General features: G+C 42.5%; 1 long non-coding RNA gene across 2 annotated transcripts in view; it reads left to right on the forward strand.

Moving 5' to 3' along the window:
• LOC121436761 overlaps positions 1-15,501 on the forward strand; it is a 31,729-nt gene extending 16,228 nt beyond the window's left edge. The window contains exons 3-4 of one of the 2 annotated variants that reach the window (XR_005972768.1): positions 11,269-11,422; positions 15,444-15,501. This is a non-coding gene — a long non-coding RNA (uncharacterized LOC121436761). Of the gene's footprint in view, positions 1-11,268; positions 11,423-15,440 lie in introns of both variants that reach the window. The other variant, XR_005972769.1, reaches the window with a different exon arrangement.
• The last annotated feature ends 4,184 nt before the right edge of the window (positions 15,502-19,685 follow it).

The raw sequence follows: 19,685 nt of genomic DNA on the forward strand, positions 1-19,685 counted from the left end.
AGCTCAATAAAAACAATAAAAACCAAACTTCTTAGATATAACAAACCTCTTTTCATAAGTTGAGAAGCGTGTTGTTAGGACGTCCATCAAGTGTCAGATGTACACTCTTCCAAGTAATGGTTGATAAATGAAGACAATGCCCTGATGGGGAAATACAAGTTTGAAAACCATGCACAAGATCAAGGAATTCTTGTATCTAGGATACAGAGCATCTCACAGACATCATTAAGGTAAGTGCTACTTATATAATAGAACAGATGATTCTAAATGACCAAGCGTACTGATATCATAAGAAATGTAAATGTATATGAATTTATCAAGCAAAGAAAATACTCTTCAGGTTGCCTGTTAAGATAACTACTGACTTTTAAAGCACATACCCCTTAAATGTTACACTGAACACTTAGAAATGAACAAAAACATAGTAGCCAATTACAAATAAAAGGAAACCTGAGATAAAAATTCTGATATTTGAGAAATGCTTAAAAGAATATGCAATTAAGAGATATCTTTGAAACCCACAATAATTCTATGGGCTCAACTTTAGTGGCAAAATGTTACTTTTTCAAGGGAAATAGCAATCATGGGCAGGTTTTTTTTTGAGGAATGTGATGGCTAATCTTGGTTTTCAACTTGACTATATCTGAAATCAACTAAAACTCAAGCATCTGGACACTCCCGTTGGAGATTTTCTTCACTGAATTATTTGAGGTGAGAAGACCCACCCTAATCTGGGCAACATCTCTGTTGGAAGACCACATCAAATAACATGGAAGAGGAAAGCTTTTGCTTTTGTGTGCCCTCATTCTTACCAGCAAGTTCATCTACCCTGCTTCTGAGGCCTTGGCTGGAGGTGAACCTATGTTTTGGGGAGTCCAATACTGAACAAAGACTAATAGCAGGTCCCTAAGAATCCTCTAGAACTCCCATGCCAAATGATAACCTCTGAGACATCCAGTCTTGTTGACTGAACAACTACCATTTATGGCTTTTCTGTGCAGGGACAATAGCCCTTAATGGACTAGCTTGACCACATTCTATCAGTTATGTTTCTTTAGAGCAGTGATTCTCAACCTTTGAGTTTGACCCCTTTCACAGGGATCAGATAAGACCATAGATAAACAAAGATATTTACATTGTTGTCCATAAAAATAGCAAAATTACAGTTATGAGAAGCAATTAAATAACTTTGTAGTTGTAGGTCAGCACAATATGACGAACCGTATTAAAGAAAGGGTCACAACTTTGGGAAGATTGAGAACCACTGCTTTAGTGAGATCTGACTAATGCAACGGATAAGGAAAAGCTCAGGAACAATAGTAGATTGGAACACACTGCTTTCGATGCAACAATAATCATGGGAAATAATACATTGAAAAGATTTATGAAAGCTAATTTCCCTGTAGATCCTATATGTAGCTCAATGAATTTCTGAAACCTGATAGAAGACAACCTACTCACTCTCCAGATAAATATGGAAGATTCACCAAAACCAACTCCACATGAAGCTGTTAAATTTGTATACAAATGCACATATGTATTGAAATATTTCAATTTGCAGGTGACTCAATGGAAAAAGACAGGCACATGTAATCCTGCCTGCCTACTGAGTTCAATACCCAGACCCATGAGGTGAAAGGAGGGAACCAATCATCACAAACTGTCTTTGATCGGCACACATGCACCTTGGAACTGGTTCCCTGAAAGGTACACACACACACACACACACACACACACACACACACACACACACACTTTTTAACCCCAAATAATTGGTCACCATGACAGCTGCTTAGAGATCTATAGTACTAAGTACACCAATGTGTGTGTGTGTGTGTGTGTGTGTGTGTGTGTGTGTGTTTGTGTGCGTGTGAGCACACATTTGTGTGATCACAGGTATGGAAATGTCATAGTACAAGAGAGGAGGTAAGAGAACAAATTATTTTGGAGCCAGTTCTTGTCTTCAACCTTTTGAGGCAGAGTTCTCTAGTTTCTGCCGCATACACTGTGTACTCCAGGGTCCCTGGACCACAATCTTTCAGCCAGTTCTCATGCTTATACCTCCCATCTTGCTGTAGGAATCCTGGGATTACAGATGTGAGCACCACATCTGGCTTTTACATGGGCTCTGAGATCTGAACTCAGATCATCAGGCTTGCCCTCGAAGTAAGCACTTTTCCTTACTGAGCCATCTGCAAGTCAAAAAACAAACAAACAAAGAAGCAAGAACAGAACAATTTACCCAGCCCCTTACCGTTTCAGAATTATAAATCAAAGGTGTCACTTTTCTTTTTACTTTTTCCAGACCCCAGTAAAAATCCTAAGCCTGCCTGTCCTGACACTGTGGACATCTCGTTCTTTTTGGGAAAACCATTGTCCTAAACGTGCTCCACCACCAATGCAGCTGCTTATTGAACCTTCCTGAATTCTGGAACCTTAACTCAAAGGCAATGACCTTCTCTACCCCTCTAGTCCATTTTGTTCCTCCTGACAGTCACCGAAACTTACAGCTTGCCTACATTTTGTGATTTTTCTTGGAAAGAAATAAGATTATTCTTTACCTTCAGAGAGAAACCCAAATTGTCCACTATGTAAAATAAAATAATACTTAATCATCAGTTTAGAAATGAAGGGGTTAGAAAAATAAACTGCAAGATAAGTGTGGTACGGAGTGACCAAAATCTCTGCACTAAAGAGAAAAAGGAAGGAAGATGATGAAAAGTCCCAGTCCAGCCTGCTTTACATAGTGAGTTCCAGGCCGGCTAGAAATACATGTCAAAACAAAATCAAGCCACAGATGAATATATACATAAATGAAGGGATAAAGCGTACCCAAGTGTGCTGGATAGTTTTACATCAACTTGAAACAATCTGGAGTCCTCAGCCAGGAGCGAGCCTCACTGAGAAAATGCCTTCATAAGATCAGGCTGTAGGCAGATCCATACAGCATTTTCTTAAGAGTGACTGATGGAGGGTGGTCCTGGTTCAATAAGAAACCAGTCTGAACAAGCCCTGTGACCAATCCAGTAAGCAGCACCCCTCCATGACTTCTGTACCAGTTCCTGCCTCACGGTGCCTGCCCTACTGAAGTTCTTGTCCTGACTAACTTTACGGTGAGCAGTGCTGTGGAAGTGAAGCCAAATCAACCCTTTCCTATCCACCTTGCATTTGGTCATGGCATCTTTCACAGCAGTAGAAATCCTGGCTAACCCAAAAAGAGAAAAATATTCCAAGAATGGTGAACTCTTTGCATCCATAAATGTAGGAGAAGACCCACGTTTTCCAGAAGCTCAGTAAAACAAACCAGACTCAGTAAGGATAAAAGACCCAAGTTTTCTCTCAGATATCGAATCAAGACTTGAATTCGTTTATGAGTTGGCTGTGTGTGGTCATGCTTGCAGGTCATGAAACTAGAATTAGACTACAAGGAGAAGAACACGGGCTTAAAAGAGGATGGAAAAGAGAGGGCAGTGAAATATGTGGGCCATGAAAACAGAAGGTGCAAACTACTTGTGGATGGGAACACAAAGAGATATGCCTAAAACAGTGTTGATTAAACCAGGTAGCGTATGAACCCAAGAAATACATGAAATGATTGATATAGGCAAACTTCAGAAAATAAAAGCAAAAAAACCTTGAGATCACGTTGAAGGAATTCTGTTTTTGGTAGAAGAAAAAAGACAAAAAGAAAACCACGTAATTACAATGAGGCATGTAGTCCAAGGGATAAAGCACAATATTTGTTAAAGTGCTGAAATAGAAGCAATTTTCAAATCTGAATCTCTTGGTCTACATATATTATTCTCCAGGGTTATAGTGGAGATAAAAAGATATCATCAAAAGTAAACATAAGTGTTTCTCAATATGAGACATACTGCTAAAAAGGACTAAAGGAAGTTTACAAACAGAAGCAAATCTATAGATGTTGTGGGGTGCTGCGGGTTGCATTCCGCCACCCAGCTCCCACCACCGGCTAGCTTTACCCGAAATAACAACACACAAACTGTATTTATTTAAATCACTGCTTGGCCCATTTCTATCTAACCACTTCTAGGCTAATTCTCACATATTAATTTAGCCCATTTCTAATAATCTGTGTTGCGCCCCTAGGTGTGCTTACCAGGAAGATTCTAGCCTATGTCCATCCTGGGCCTGAGCTTCATAGCGTGTGTCTGCCCAGGAGCCAGGAGAATGGCGTCTCTCTCAGGTGTCTGCTCCCGAAAGGAGAGCTGTGGAGTCTGAGCTCACTTCTCTTCTTCCCAGCGTTATGTTCTGTTTACTCCTCCCACCTATCTTCTAACCAATAAAATGGGCCAAGGCAGTTCCTTTATTAGCCAATGACCTTCCTCCATCATTTCCCCTTTTTCTGTTTAAACAAAAAAAAGGCTTTAACTTTAACATAGCAAAATTACATATAACAAAACAGTTATCAAGTAAAAGTTACAATAATCTTTATCATAACTAAGGAAAACTATAACTATAACTAACTATTCTTAACTCCATCAAAGACTCCAGAAAGATACAATACTACCTAAGCAAACAAGAAAAAAAGCAACTTTTAAAACTCTAGAAATGACAGAGACATCTTGCTGCCTGGATAGTCACCCAAGGTTCCTCTGTACCGTTGGGGCATCCATCTTCAGCCTTCAGGCCCATGGTATTCAGCAGACATTTCCATAAAGCAGGAAAATTCAAAGTCAGTTCAGTCACTATCTGTTGTGTCCTGCAGAATGTCTCGCAGACTCTTTCATGAATCAGGAACCCCAAAAGATCATCTCACCTTAGGCAAGTTCAGTAGTCCTCTCTCTGTGGGTTCTCTGTGTCCAGTTTATGCAATAGTCCAGGCAAGAGCAGTTTCTTGCCCAAATGGCTATCAAACTCCATAAGGTGCCTCTTCGATGCCCATCTTCCTTTTAAAGTAGATTGGTGCTGCCAGGCGCAGAGTGTCTCATTGTCATAAAATGTCCTAAGTTATTAAAACATTTAAAATGCCATATTCTATAATCTTTGAAAGATATGAAGAATGCCTATCTAAAATATATCTATGTACATCTAGAAAATCTTAACTAACATGACTACAAACTTGACTATTATGATTATCAATTAACAATCTATATTTCTAATTATACATTATATTTTTAAATGAACTACACAATCACAATACCTTAATCAAGATCAAGAAATACATATACATATAACCAAATTGACCTTAAAATCCATACCAATGCAAATTATTCATACCTATATCATTTGCCCCTTTAAATGTAAAAGAACATTTATAAACAATATTTGGGAACATGGGCGCAGTTTTTTCTCTCCAAACTGCTTCCTGCTGAATGGGGGCGTCATTAATTAGGTCTTTCATGGTATAACCTGTGTGCTAGTTTCATCTCAGTTGGCAGTTGAGCGAAGCAATTTTCTGAAGATGTTCACAACAACCCTTCAGGAGGGCGTGGTCCATCATACCATATCGGGATAAATGCAATCCACAAGGTCTGATCCTCTGTGAAAACAAAAGAAGAATCTCTTTTCCAAAGTATCATATCCTTAGATCCAAATTCTAAATATCTATGTTGGATTAGTTCAGCAGCATTTATAAATAAATATCTTTTAGCAGCTGTTGCTCCTTCCTCAGCATTCAAATAATTCAAAGAGAGCATAATAGCATACAGTATCAAAATTCTCTGTGTATTTTCCATCTTTGTGCAGCTTTGTTTTAACCTCTATTTTGTTTATTTTTACTTTTAACTCTTTGCTTTTTGAGACAGGTTCTCTGTATCTTTGACCTGTAGTAACTCTGTAGACCAGGCTGTCTTTGAACTCTCAGAGATCCGCCTGTCTCTGCCTCCCAGGCATTCGGGATTAAAGGTGTACACTACTACACCTTGAACTCACAGAGATCTGTTTGTCTCTGCCTTCTAGGCACTGGGATTAAAGGCGTGTGCTACCACACACAACAACTCTCTTCCTTTTTTTGTTTTTTACTTTAAGAACTTCAACTTTTAGTCTGCATATATTTTTAACACACTTTAAACCATTTAAAAATTTTCTTTGTCTTTTAATCTCTCTTTACTGTATATCTCTCTTTTTCTGACCACATGAGTCTTTAATTTACCAAGCAATATCAGTAGGATTAAAGGTGTGGCTTTGCCCACTGGATCCAGCCCATTCCTTAGCTTTCCAGCCTCATGGCTGAGGTACTGGCTGTAGCCATGTTTACTGCCACAACTCTATGGCATTTCAAGGTCCCTGCCAGCAAGCGAACTTCAGCAGCCTGTGCTTGCAAACCGCACGAACCGCCTGCGTAAAAGAGTCAGAGTTTGCCCTGGCAGGACAGCCCAGAAAGCGGCATTTTTATTTTTATTTATTTATTTTTTTTCTTTTTTTTTTTTTATTGAGAAAAGGAGAAAAAAAACAAGTTTCCACCTCCTCCCAGCCTCCCATTTCCCTCCCCCTCCTCCCACCCTATGCCCCCTCCTCCCACCCTTCTCCCCCTCCCCCCACTCCTTTCCCCCTCCCTCTCCAGTCCAAAGAGCAGTCAGAGTTTACTGCCCAGTGGAAAGTCCTAGGACCTCCCCCCTCCGTCCATATCTAGGAAGGTGAACATTTAAACTGGCTAGGCTCCCACAAAGCCATCACATTACGTAGGATCAAAACCCCGTGCCATTGTCCTTTGCATCTCATCAGCCCTCATTTTTCGCCATGTTCAGAGAGTCCAGTTTTATCCCATGCTTTTTCAGTCACAGTCCAGCTGGTCTAGGTGAGCTCCTAATAGATCAGCTCCACTGTCTCAGTGGGTGGGTGCATCCCTCGTGGTCCCGACTTCTTTGCTCATGTTCTCCCTCCTTCTGCTCCTCATTGGGACCTTGGGAGCTCAGTCCAGTGCTCCAGTGTGGGTCTCTGTCTCTATCTCCATCCATCACCAGATGAAGGTTCTATGATGATATGCAAGATATTCGTCAGTATTGCTCTAGGATAGGGTCATTTCAGGTTCCCTATCCTCAACTGCCCAAGGAACTAACTGGGGACCTCGGCTTGGGCACCTGGGGGCCCCTATAGAGTCAGGTCTCTTGCCAACCCTAAAGTGGCTCCTTTAACTAAGAATTGTGGTTCCGTGCTCCCCTGTCCAACCTTCCTTTATCCCAATCCTCCTGTTTTCCCAAGGCCCGACCTCCTTCCCTTCTAACTTTTCTCTCCCCATCTCCCCTTACCCCCATCCCACCCCACCCCCAAGATCCCAATTTTTTCCCCGGCAATTTTGTCTACTTCCCTTAGCCAAGAGGATAACTATATGTTTTTCCTTGGGTTCCCCTTCTTACTTAGCTTCTTTAGATTCACCTATTGTAGACTCCGTGACCCTTATTTATGGCTAGAAACCAATTATGAGTGAGTATATCCCATGTTCATCTTTTTGGGTCTGGGATACCTCACTCAGGATAGTGTTTTCTATTTCCATCCATTTGCATGCAAAATTAGAGAAGTCATTGTTTTTTACCGCAGCGTAGTACTCTAATGTGTAGATATTCCATACTTTCTTCATCCATTCTTCCATTGAAGGGCATCTAGGTTGTTTCCAGGTTCTGGCTATTACAAATAATACTGCTATGAACATAGTTGAACAAATGCTTTTGTCATATGATAGGGCATCTCTTGGGTATATTCCCAAGAGTGGTATTGCTGGGTCCAGGGGTAGGTTGATCCCGAATTTCCTGAGAAACCGAAACACTGACTTCCATAGTGGTTGCACAAGATTGCATTCCCCGCATTTTTAAATGGCGCAGCTTTTTTTCTGGTACGGCTGAAAACTGAAAAGCATGCGTTCAGCTTTTCGTCAACACCATTTAAGTGTTTCGTGGCAGGACCTCTTAAGAGCTGCAGGGTTTTGCAGCTGAAGCTGAGTCAGGAAGCCTCTCTTAGATGAGGCGCTTGCTTGCCTCTAGCAAGCAGAGCAGACCCGAGAACACAGCGAGTCTAGTTGCCATCAAACAAATCGTAGCACTTTACTCCAAATGCTCTATTCAAAAGCTCTGTCTCCCTCAGGAGCCAGAAAGAGATCGCAATGGCGGCACAGCCCCAGGAAGTCGCACTTTAAAATGACACAGCGTTTTTTCTGCTACTGTTGCCGAATCAGGAAATCTCTCTACAGCATGCCACCAACGAACAGCAAAAATCTGTGTTAAACTCTCTCTCCCTTATTTGTAAGCCTTCTCAGGTTTTTTAAGTGGGTTTAGTCCATCACATCGGGCGCCAATCTGTAACGGCGTAAACAAATGCAGACAGATTGTAAAAAAATATATATCTATAGCTTTAATGTAGAAATAGACTTACAGAAGCACCGTTCCCGTGGAGACCAGGAAAGCAGAAGTGATGGCTGGGAGCATGCTCGCCAAATTTATAGGCAGACATTAGCCCGAGGCGAACACGCCCCCCAAGGGGCGGACCTATCCCTACATATAGAGGAAACATAGAAATATCTGGAAGAAGGAAAAATAAAATCAATGCAGAAAATGATTAAACAAAACACAAATTTCATTTTCCTCTTAATATCTCTCAGTTCTGTGTGATGTTTTAAGCAGGAAGCATAGTGATGTGATGTGGTCCTCTATAGACATAGAGTAAATGTATTGTAGATTTTGTTCTTACAAGGGGTGATTGTGAAGGAGCTATAATTACAATAATATCAAATAGGGTTAGACTCGCAGGCAATCACAATGTTTGAGTTCCACTCTCTAGCTCTTATCAGGGAGATCTTGGATAGCTGCTGTAACATACTTACTCCAAAGTGCTTTGGTCTTTCTATCCAGCTGAGATGAGAAGGCATTTATGCACACAGGATCATGTTTAACCTCAGGATTGCTAATGAACAGAAGATGAGGTATTGTTATTATATTGAATGGATAAGGATGGGGGAAGGGATCTAACTCACCCTTTTGTCCCAATGTTCTGTCCGGTCTGGCAGACATCACAGCACACTGGGTTCTTCCATACAAACTCCTGCTTCTGGGTTGCAGATATTTCCCTTTATGTTTACACTAGAAGGTAGCAGAAGGGAAAAGAAAACTCATGAAATAGAGGAAACCAGGATGAGGAAGCACATAAATCCCAGGGGATGGAATGATGGTGCCTTGTCTGTGCAGACGACATCAATGGAAGGTACACAATGATGTTTTTCCTCCTCCCAGGTCATCTCACCACCCTGGGCATATACAGTGATAACTGTGACTGCAGACACATACTGGGAATGTGAGCTTGTGCATTTCCCATTCCCATGGCAAGAACTCCCCTTCTCTGTGTGCACTCAGGCCCCTACTTTCATGCCACAGCCTTCCATGGGCAGCACAAAGGGGGCAAGGGAAATCGGCCAACCACAAAAATACACAGGTTTTGTTTCCTCTCCATTCAGGCCCTGAAAATGATTCTTTGAGGTAGGCATCATTACTTCCTTTCCATACAGGGGCTCAGAGAGTACAATGCGTAGACCCAGGAAATTCTCCAGAGGCACCAGATGAACACAGATGCCATCTTAAAAGGATTCCTCTAGCCATACTGGGACAAAGGGAGCATGGAAATAGAGAACAGCAATAGAGGAAAACAGTTTGGGAAAATGGGTGTTGAGCCATACTGATATAAGTCAGCACATGAGTAAAGAAATATGGAGATAAGTAAGCAGTATACTACACACCAGGTCATCATTGAAGAGGACCAGGAGAATTATAACACATAGCCTATCACAGCAGTAAGTGATTAACTAACTTTCACACATATATATCCAGGGACATATTTGCACAAGCATGAGTATATACACAACACACACTAACAAATGTCAATGTAAACACACAGCTCTCACCTCGAAGGAAGAAGAGAGTTCATTCTGGAGTCAAATATATGTGAGTAAACATGAGTGAGACAGGTTTATGTTAGTACAAATTGCAAGTTACAATGTGGAAACAGTTTCATGAAGTTTTTATAATCACAGAATGAAGAAACTATAGTCTCTCCTTAAGTACATGGGTGATAATATTAAGTAGACTGTTATGGTAAAGCAGAGAAACCTCAGCTACAGGCACTAGCTGCTATGTGATGAAAAGCAGTCCTTTGACTGGTAGAAACTTAAAGCTTTGATAAGGAGACATATTCTGATATTTTAAATGTCAGGTCCAACGTCATCTGTTAGTGACAAGGTGTTAAGTAAGTCCAACACAGGGGGCCCAAGGAGTGGCTACTCATGGGCTCAAGAGAACACAAAGGAAATTGTAATTAGGCCCTGGGACTGCGACTTCCACCATCTCCATATCACTGCAGGTCTAAGAGTCAATCAACCAGGCTTTGCAGACCAGCCTCTGCCAAGGAATTCTTGTACACACACACACACACACACACACACACACACACACACACACACACGACACCTCTCATTCTCACTCTCCTAGCTCCCTGGTGTTTACTGAGAGCTCAAGGGGTACAACCACGTTAAAACAGATTCATCTCTGACCACACACAGGATAGTGAGAGCTACAAAATTATGTATGTCTTTTGCGTGTGATATCTGTGACGATGGCCATGGACTTGTCTCTGGGACATTTCTCTCATTTGTTTCTGACTGTCAATAATAACCTGTAAATGCTGATAAGGAAAGGGGGAGAAACTGCATTACACATCAAATGAAGTTCCCATCACGGAATAATCCATGCTTTCAACAAAAAAGATTATATCAGACTTAAGAGTTCCATATGTCTTCCCAGGGCATATGCCTTTGAGGTTAGGTTATGCAGGGCCTCTCATTTAATAAATTATTTTCCTATGATTGTGGTCACATTGAGAAAACTACTTTGCATTCATCTGCAATTATTAATCGGCTTTTATACTTTCTTGTAATTCTCCTTCAATCCATATTTTGCTGTGTGACTGAAATATAAGTATGAAAGATTTGCATTCTCCTAATGAATTTTACACATAACATTACTGCATGTTTTAAAATTGTTTTATTCCACTTTAGTTTTAGTTCTTTCTTAAACGTTAAGATTATAACTCTAGATTTCTAATAACTCGTTCCTGGATGGTATGTGTTTACTTCTTTTTAAGTGTTCAAGTTAACATTTTAATGCCTTTGTTTCAGATATATGTCTTGAAAAAAGCAATCATTTTAGAGTCTATTTCAGTCAGCAATAAGAACATCGGTTATTTTTGGCTTTTGTTTTGTGTTTGGTAAGTTATGTCCATTTACATTTTTTACATTTATTTGTTTGCCTATTTTGTGTGTCTGGCAAGGCCATACATGATCTACAGTGTACTTGTAGAGGTCAGAGGACAACTTGCAGGAGTCATTTCTCTGCTTCCACAATGTGAGTCCTGGGGATCCAACTGAAGTCATCAGAAGCAGTACTCGGGCTTCTATTACACTTTAATACGATCTACATATAAGGTGAGTCACACAGTATACCTTTTTGTCCAACATATTTACTTGTAAACTTTCATTGCAATGAGTCATTGAACTTGTTCATGGCCTCTAGTTTCTGGTACACTATCATCATGGGACCCTCAACAAAACTCCTCTAGGATATCCTGCAGTCACCCCACGTAACAGAGATTCTGCAGGTATTGTTCCCCAGGACCAGTCAATTCCAGCATTCCAGTAGGCCTTAGATGGTGTAGATGTTAGGATGGGCCAAGCCAAGAACCCCAATATGGACCTGGGTGGTAGCTGAGCTGATCAGCTGCCTGCCTAAGGATAGGGCCGAAGCCAGCTCACCTATGCCCATGGCACCAGGCCCAGTTTTCCAATGCCCATGGTGAGGTGTGGGACTAGCTCTCCTGTGAAAGTCAGGGCCAGCTCTTGACACAATATCCACCAAAGGGCAGAACCAGCTCACTCTGGCCCTTGGATATCATCATTCATGGCTCTTAAGGCCCCCTGTAGTAACATGGGCCACAAACATCAGCACATACCCTAGCTCTGGTAGGACCATAGACCCAACATGATCCTGGCAGCAACTCGTCCTTGATGTCACCATTTCCCGGGTGGTTTCACAGACCACACAGATCAGGATGGCACCAGCTGCAGCAAAGCCTTTGGACACCAACGTGGCCTCAGGTGGTGGCCCACACCTCAGGCATCCGCATGGCCTTCATTGGTAACAGGAGTCAGGAAGACAAAGACCCTGGCTACTGCTGGGTCACAGATATGGCCCTGGTCAGCAGCTCAGGCATGGACAACACCATGGCCCAGGTTGGCAGCTCGGGTCTCTCAGATCATTGTCACTCCAATGGCAACACAGCGCTCAGATCCCAACAAGGCCAGAGGACACAGCCCAGACTCCAGGCTCCTGTGTGCCCTTTGGTGGCAGCGTGGACCATGGATGTTAACATAGACCCAAGCTGCAATAAGAACAGAGACCCAGAAATGACCTTTGGTAGCAACCTCGGTCCTGATGACCCCATGACCATGAATGACAAGAAGACCACCCCCTCAGCCTGTTCCTTACCACCTTCTATTCCCCCTCTTTTCACAGCACATGAACCATCCCGCTACTCTTTCTCTCCTGTTTCTCCACCACACATTTTGCTCATTGTAATGGAAGCCTTGTAGCTCTGGGCAGGCCTCTGGTTGTCTACCAGCCAGACCAGGCTTTGAGGACTCTGGCTGGACTGTGATTGGCTAGTACCTTCTGGACCTGGATGCCATAAGGCAGAGTGGAGATGTCTTTCTGCCAGACAATGAGTACAATTAAAAACATATATGTGTAGTGTAAACATTTCAGCTCAAATGTAAAGGGATCCTGGCCGTCCAGATGCAAGGAATACCACAAAGTCAGTATAAGCTTAGCAGCTTACAGATCTGCTTCAGGGAAAGCTTTCCTCAAAGTAACAGCTCTGCTCCATCAGGAAAGTTGTTACAGCTTTGGTCAAATGACAATTAACATATCAAGAAACTGAGAAATATTTTTCCAAGTTATTGTCCTATTTCCCATGGCTACCAGCAGTCAGTATGATAGTTTCATCCCCCACAACCTTGCCAGGTCTTCATATTATTATTTCTGAATATTTTGTGGGGGTGTCAAGAGTCCCCTAGAATCACCTGTCTCTCTTCCCTAAGTGTTAAGGATGTTGATGCTGTATGTTCCGCTTAGTGGAGCATCTACTCACCCTTCTGGACAACTTTTATTTCATGAATTGTGTATTTTCTTAGTGACTCTTTTTTAGGCTTTCTGTATTCTGGAAACAATAAGGCTGTCATCTAATACACAATTTCCTACATTCATTTTTTCCCAGGCAGGGAAAATATCTTTTATATCACAGTGTACATTTTTCACTTTATGGAAGTCCTAACAGTCCAGTTCTTCTTTTCATAAAAGGGGTTTGTTATATCTATGAATTTTGTCTATAATTCTTTCAATTGCTTTCTGTTACAAGATTCATGCTTAGGTTGTATTTTGGATTAATTACCTTTTAGATTTGCTTTCACTATTTACTGGGTATCTGCCTATATGTTTGTGTGTGCCGTATGCACATTTGAATGCAGATGCTTGCTGAGACCAGAAAAGACTGTCAGCTCCCCTGGATCTGGAGTTATAGGTATCTCTGGGCCACCATATGGGGACTGTAAGCTGAAGTCAGGTCCTCTGCAATAGCCAAAGGCACTCTTAACCTCGGAGATGTCTCTCTAGTCCTATGTAGATCATTTGTTAATTTTGGTTGACTTTTGTATCCGGTGATAAACAACTTGTCTATATTTATATTTGTCCATGAGGATGCCCACTTGTCCCATAATAAGACAGAAAAACAGGGCATTGAAGGGGATATGAGAGGGGAATACACAGCCCCTCACCCTGTGATCATTTTTTTTTTTTTTTTTTTGGATTTTCGAGACAGGGTTTCTTCATAGCTTTTTAGTTCCTGTTCTGGAACTAGCTCTTGTAGACCAGGCTGGCTTCGAACTCACAGAGATCTGCCAGCCTCTGCCTGCCAAGTGTTGGGATTAAAGGCGTGAGCCAACACCACCCGGCCCTGTGATCATTTTTACATTTTTCTAACTGACATTCAAGAAGCCTCCACCCAACTGATAGAGTCGAAATTACCCACAGATATAATGCAAGTAGTACTAAAGACATCCCAAATAGTGTTTAAAAATTACAGCAAATAAACTAGGGTCCGAGGATAGGGTTCATTCTTTAATATCACTGGATGTCTTCCAGAGGATCCAGGGCTGATACCCAGCACCTACCTGATGATTCACAACTGTCTGTACTCCAGTTCTGAGAGATCTCAAACTCTGGTGTCCTCTGTGAGCAATAGGTATTCACTCAGATGGTGCACAGACTTCCTTGTGAAAAACATTAAAAAAATTAATTAATTATGCTTACTTAGGACCAGAATGTTTGCAGAATCACATATTCACCTTACAATTTAATTTACTAAAATTTTTTTAAAAGGGATAAGAACATTTAAAAGCATTTTTATTTTTTACTTTTAATAACCTATTGTATATTTTCTTCAAGTGGAAAAACAGAACCATTTCAAAGTCTCAAAGCATGTAATTTTCAAACAATGTAATAATGTAACAATGTAACTCTGAGAACCATAAAAATCTTCACATTTCTCACTCTCCTGCCCTCCTCACACACCCTAATCTCAAGTCTCTCTAGTCCTCACTCAGGCCTTCATTCCTGAGCCATCCCTATACTATGTGAGCTTCTTCCATAGCATGAATAAGCTCACAAGCTTTGCTTCATTCTGGCTTTTCCTGAAATTCTTTTCTGCATCCTAATCATAGATCCAGCTTTACCAAGGTCATGGTCATCAAAGGAACAGGGTTATCCTTAGGCAGCTGATCACGATGCTGGGCTGTACCTCCTATAACCACCAACAGTCCCAGAAAAACTCGGTGACCAGCATATGCCTGCTTCACTGAAGTGTCTTTGTGTCTTTGCTAAAGGTGTCCCCTCACACGTGTGTGACTCTTCTGTCCCCTTCATATTCTTTTCTGTCTTCTTGTAATTACCAATGAGGCACACTGTCTTCATTTCTCTATGTTTATAAGGAGTTTGGGAGTCAGGTGTTCATCCTCCAAGTTTGTTCCTTTTCAAGGTTGTCAATGTCAGGTCTCTTCTATGAGAAGTACAACAAGACTGTAGAGAGTACACACAGAAGGTTGACAAGAAGCTGACATGAGCCCTTGTTTCCAGTATGTGAGTCATCAGTGTCACCAGTGTGTGAGTGTGTGTGTGTGTGTGTGTGTGTGTGTGTGTGTGTGTGTGTGTGTCTGTATAAGAAGGGTCTGTGAGATCAACAAAGAAGAGGAAGATGTCACTGCACATCTTTGACTTGACTGGATGCAGACAGACTACTCCATCCCTATATTCAGTACAGTAGAGTGCATGAGCGTTCTCATCTGCCTTCCTCCCCTCTCCATGAGATTTCTCTCCTCCTTCTCTGCCTTCTAGTAGAACAGGGGAGAAAACAGTGAACTTTCCATGCAGAACCAACTCCTGGAGAAGAACCAAGTGTGGTGTGGTCTGGTCAGCCTGTTACCTGAGCAAGAGTGACAAGATCATGTGGGACTCACCAGGTCAGTCATTTCCTTTTCTCTTCCCATCCGTGTGACCAGCAGCTGGTCTGTGATGCCTTGTAGGAACACATCCTGTTGAGCAGGTAGCAGCAAGAGCAGCACACTGTAGAACAATGACTTTCATAGACTCCCCAGATGACAGAAGTCTGCATGGGTTCCTTTAAATGACCAGGACTGAAATGGACGCCATCCCCATCAGACCATTTCCCCGAAAGGGCCATGCATTACTGCATCACATTTGCAGGGAGTGCTTATTAAAATGGTAGATATCTGTGTCCACGACAGACACTAAATCATGCTTATTAAAATGTTAGATATCTGGGTCCACAACAGACACTGAATCAATACCTGAGAAGTGGGGTGTGGCATAGCCACTTCTTTCTGATGGCTGTCCAGACTGAGAAGCTTCTGTAAAGCAAAGGACACTGTCGCTAAGACACAAAGGCAACCCACTAACTGGGAGAAGATCTTCACCAACCCCGCAACTGACAAAGGTCTGATCTCCAAAATATATAAAGATCTCAAGAAACTAGACCGTAAAAGGCTAACCAACCCAATTATAAAATGGGGCATTGAGCTGAACAGAGAATTCTCAACAGAAGAACTTCAAATGGCCAAAAGACACTTAAGGTCATGCTCAACTTCCTTAGTGATCAGGGAAATGCAAATCAAGACAACTTTAAGATACCATCTTACACCTGTCAGAATGGCTAAAATAAAAAACACCAATGATAGCCTTTGTTGGAGAGGTTGTGGAGAAAGGGGTACACTCATCCATTGCTGGTGGGAATGCAAACTTGTGCAACCACTATGGAAGTCAGTGTTTCGGTTTCTCAGGAAATTCGGGATCAACTTACCCCTGGACCCAGCAATACCACTCTTGGGAATATACCCAAGAGAGGCCTTATCATACAACAAAAGTATATGCTCTATGATGTTCATAGCAGCATTGTTTGTGATAGCCAGAACCTGGAAACAACCTAGATGCCCTTCAATGGAAGAATGGATGAAGAAAGTATGGAATATATACATATTAGAGTACTACTCAGCAGTAAGAACCAAGGACTTCTTGAATTTTGCATACAAATGGATGGAAATAGAAAACACTATCCTGAGTGGGGTAAGCCAGACCCAAAAAGAGGAACATGGGATGTACTCACTCATATTTGGTTTCTAGCCTTAAACCAAGGACATTGAGCCTATAATGGGTGATACTAGAGAAGCTAAATAAGGAGAACCCAAAGAAAAACATATAGGCATCCTCCTGAATATTAACCTTCAGCAGGCGATGAAAGGAGACAGAGACAGAGACCCACATTGGAGCACCGGACATAAATCTCAAGGTCCAAATCAGGAGCAGAAGGAGAGAGAGCACGAGCAAGGAACTCAGGACCGCAAGGGGTGCACCCATACACTGAGACAAAGGGGATGTTCTACTGAGAACTCACCAAGGCCAGCTGGCCTGGGTCTGGAAAAGCCTGGGATAAAACCGGACTCTCTGAACATAGCAGACAATGAGGACTACTGAGAACTCAAGAACAATGGCAATGGGTTTCTGATCCTACTGCACATGCTGACTTTGTGGGAGCCTAGGCAGTTTGGATGCTCAACTTACTAGACCTGGATGGAGGTGGGGTTCCTTGGACTTCCCACAGGACAGGGAACCCTGATTGCTTTTCGGGCTGAGGGGGGGACTTAATTGGGGGAGGGGGAGGGATATGGGAGGCGGTGGCGGGGAAGAGACAGAAATCTTTAATAAATAAATAAATTAAAAAATTAAAAAAAAGTATTGCTAGTGGGTTTTACATTCTGTCTTTCAGGATATGGATCACAGACTGCTTAATTCCATACAATGTCCTCTTGTTAATCCCATAAATACCAGTGTGTTACATGGCATAGCAAATAGATAAATCAATTCCTTCATGTATGTTTATCCAGATATTCACATAGTGGCCTCTTTTGTGAGCACCGGATTCCTGCACTGAGAAGACTAGCAGAGTTAGATGGCTAAATTGTCAGTAAGTAGAGGATAGCAGTAATTGCAGCAACTCCATATGTTATTTGTGCTTTAAAGAACTCAAGGTGGACATAAAATGGCTGTGATGGGGATTGTTGTAGGTGGGGTTTCCCCCAAAGGTCGGTTTCATCAGGTAGCATTTGACTCGAGTCCTGATTGACAAGAAGAAGAAGGGATATACAAGCCTTGTTGGTGGGCTTGTCCACATGGACCTCATTTGGTCTACGAGCAGAGGACAAGCCTAGAGGCTGGCGGACAGTGTAGTCATGTCGGTGTGAGGTGGAAAGGGTAGATGACTCTCATAGTCTTTCAGTTGTATTATGACTATGAAAGGAAGATTTGGAGAGAGTCACAATTTCACTCTTGTTGTTGTTATGTTATTGTGTGTAGAATGAACTGAGTAGAAACTGTTGCGAGAGTGGGTTGGAACAGCCATTATGGTCAACGGGAGCCATGCAGCTGCAGTGTGTAGAGAGTAGAACATTTGGCCATGGCTGCTGTTGGCAGGGCAGTGACTGTGCATGGGGCTTATGGGGAAGAGGCGGGGCAAAAATTCCTGGGCTTTTCTGGCTCCATGTCCACATAGTGGTGCTGTTTTCTGATATCAGTTGTTTCTTGTGTTTTTGAGACATTCCCTGGATGGTTTGGAAACCCAATGACCCTTATCGTGAAACTTGGTGATTTAATGACACACATCAGTTGATGAAGAAGCTTCTCTCATCTCTGCAGCAATACTTGCTCACCTTAGTGACACCTGGAAGTGTCATACAATGTTCACCTCCCAGAGGAGTAGTAGTAATGGCACTAGTGGTAAAGGTAGTAGTAGTGATAGTGGTGGTGGTATTGGTGGTGGTGGTGATGGTGGTGGTGATGGTGGTGATGGTGGTGGTGGTGGTGGTGATGGTGGTGGTGGTGGTGGTGGTGATGGTGGTGATGATGGTGGTGGTGGTGATGGTGGTGATGGTGGTGGTGATGGTGGTGGTGGTGGTGATGGTGGTGGTGGTGATGGTGGTGGTGGTGGTGGTGGTGGTGGTGGTGGTGATGGTGTTGATGATTGTGGTGGTGGTGGTGATGGTGGTGATGGTGGTGATGATGGTGGTGGTGGTGGTGGTGGTGGTGATGGTGGTGGTAATGGTGGTGGTGGTGGTAATGGTGGTAGTGTTAGTGGTGGTGGTAGTGGTGATTTTGGTGGTGGTGTTAGTGGTGGTGGTGGTGGTGATTTTGGTGGTGGTGTTAGTGGTGGTGGTGGTGATGATGGTGGTGGTGGTTGTGGTGGTAGTGATGGTGGTGGTAATGGTGGTGGTGGTGATGGTGGTGGTGGTAATGGTGGTGTTGGTAATGGTGGTGGTGTTAGTGGTAATGGTGGTGGTGGTGATGGTGGTGGTGGTGGTGGTGGTGTTAGTGGTGGTGATGGTGTTAGTTGTGGTGGTGGTGGTGGTAGTGGTGGTGGTGGTGGTGGTGGTTGTAGTTTCACCTCTGGGACCTCTGAACTCGCCAACCATGGGATCATGATGACATTTATAGTACTAGGCAAGTGTTTCCTCCTGTGGAGTGGGCCTTAAATTGAAACATAAAGTTACTTGGTTAACTCTGTGATATTCATGCCACTGTTGACCCATGGGTATATCTTGCCATGTTGGCCATTATTGTAGTTCACAGAGGAATAAGAACATTGACAACTTTCCCCCACTCAATAGCCTGGTAGTATCTTCTGGTAATAGGAAAACTAGGTAATAGGAAGGAAGGTTTCTGGTCAGTGTCAACTTGATTTCTCCATACCCTGTGGCCAACGTGTGTGGTGTCTTAAGCAATAGGAATCAAGAGCAATGACAATAGGAATCAAGATCAAAACAATAACTGCATTGTTTTGGGGGATCACTGGAACAGCCCTGACCAACAGCTGGAGGGGGTGTTCCACACTTGGCACTGGGCTTTTTAATAATCCATGGCTTCTGGGAGGAGTATCATCCCTTTCGTCAGGTAACTCCAATTAAATTCATATATATTATAAAATAGTAGGTTTGGCTACTACTATCACGTCTGGTCTTTAATTCAATCTGTAAGAGAAAATATTTCACATCTCCCTGATAAGTCTGACTTGCT

This window comes from Microtus oregoni, unplaced genomic scaffold, assembly GCF_018167655.1.
Source record: "Microtus oregoni isolate MIOR12 unplaced genomic scaffold, Mior012 000050F_003, whole genome shotgun sequence".
Lineage (NCBI taxonomy): Eukaryota > Metazoa > Chordata > Mammalia > Rodentia > Cricetidae > Microtus > Microtus oregoni.